The sequence below is a fragment of the Falco biarmicus genome, unplaced genomic scaffold, assembly GCF_023638135.1.
Source record: "Falco biarmicus isolate bFalBia1 unplaced genomic scaffold, bFalBia1.pri scaffold_70, whole genome shotgun sequence".
Classification (NCBI taxonomy): Eukaryota; Metazoa; Chordata; class Aves; order Falconiformes; family Falconidae; genus Falco; species Falco biarmicus.
This window is the reverse complement of record NW_026612000.1, coordinates 150,001-151,507: the sequence shown is the minus strand read 5'-3', so window position 1 is coordinate 151,507 and position 1,507 is coordinate 150,001. Positions and strand designations below refer to the sequence as shown.

The window sequence follows — 1,507 nt, the reverse complement described above, 5'->3', positions numbered from 1 at the left end:
GTCCCGGGCGCGAGGCGGGCGTATGCAGGTCGGGGCGCGGTCGGGGCGCGCCGCTGCTCCTCCGTGCGTTGGCCGGGCCGGGCCCGCGCGCCTGGTCCGCCTCCGAAGCGCGCGGGGTGCGTGTGGTGGGAGCGCGCGCTCCCCGCCCCAGCCCTCGCCTTTCGGAGTTTTCTCCGTTGCCCTCCCCTTTCCCTCCTCTCCTGCGTTGTGTTGCTCGTACGGTCAGGCGAGGCGAGAGGCTTCCTTCCGTCGTCGCGCCGCATCGCCGTTGCGCGCCCCCCTTTTCCGCGCGGGCGGAGGGGCGGTCGGGCCCGGCGAGAGGCGGGCGCGCGTCGGTCGGGGCCCGTCGTCAGAGGACAAAGAAAAAAAGGGGGCGGCCGCTCGTCGTGGAGCGTGCCCCCCCGGTGTGTCCGTCCCGCGCGCGCGGGGCGGTGCCGAAAGAGACAACTCTTAGCGGTGGATCACTCGGCTCGTGCGTCGATGAAGAACGCAGCTAGCTGCGAGAATTAATGTGAATTGCAGGACACATTGATCATCGACACTTCGAACGCACTTGCGGCCCCGGGTTCCTCCCGGGGCTACGCCTGTCTGAGCGTCGCGTGACGATCAATCGCCGGCTCTGGCCGGCCGCCCCGTCCTCGTTCCGCCCGCCCCTCCCTCTCGCGTGGGAGAGGTGGGGGTCCGGGGTAGCGAGGCGGCGTCGGTCCGCAGCTGGCGCGGCTGGGGGGTTGCCTCGCAGGTCCGCCTTGGGCGAGGGCCTTCGTCCCCCTAAATGGAGACTCGGGGAGCGCCCCGAAGCTCCCCGCTCTCCCGGTTCGCCCGGTTCGCGGAGCTCGTTCCCGCCTGCTGGGGGGGGGGGCTGCCCCCCCCAGGGCTCGTCGGGTCGGTCGGGCCCGGCGCGGCGGTGGGGAAGCCGCGCGAGCGGTGTTTGGGGTGCTAGGCGCGGGCCTGCCCCCCGGCGCCCCGCGTGTGCGCGCGGGCGGCTGTCTGCGGGTGGGTACCGCGGCGGTACCGGGCCGTGCTGCCGCGCGTGCGCCGCCGCGGAGGCGCCGGCGTGGAGAGGAAGGGTATCGTCCCGGGCCGTCGGGCCCCGCCTGCCCTCGTCCCGCTCCTGCCTTCTCCCCTGTTTCTCCGCCGCGCCCCGGGTGGGCGTCGTCCTAGGCAAGGGGGGCCCGAAACGGCGCGCGCGTGCCGTCGGGTCGCCGTCGGCGCCGTTCCACCCGGATGCTCGGCCGGGCGTCGTCCCTGGCCGTTCCTCGCCCCCCCCCCCCCTCTCCCCGAGGGGCCGTCTCCGCGCGCTCGCGCGTCTGTCGCGTTTCGGGCCGCCTTGCCGGGCTTGGGGCTTTGGCCTTCCCTCCCGCCCACTTGCGTGGGCGCCTCGCGGCACGGCGGGGGGGGGCCCCGTTCGCCGGCGGGAAGAGGAAGCGTCGTTGGGCGCGCGCGTCCGCCCGCCTCTCCGTGTGCGGCGGTGGGGGGGGGCGGCGTGGCGCGTCCTTTCGGTCGTGGG

The 1,507-nt window shown here is 75.4% G+C and overlaps 1 non-coding gene across 1 annotated transcript; it reads left to right on the top strand.

The window, feature by feature from the left end:
* Positions 1–445: 445 nt before the first annotated feature.
* On the top strand, positions 446–598 carry LOC130143558 (5.8S ribosomal RNA). Its single transcript, XR_008819767.1, has one exon. It is a non-coding gene; the product is annotated as a 5.8S ribosomal RNA (ribosomal RNA).
* Positions 599–1,507: the final 909 nt, after the last annotated feature.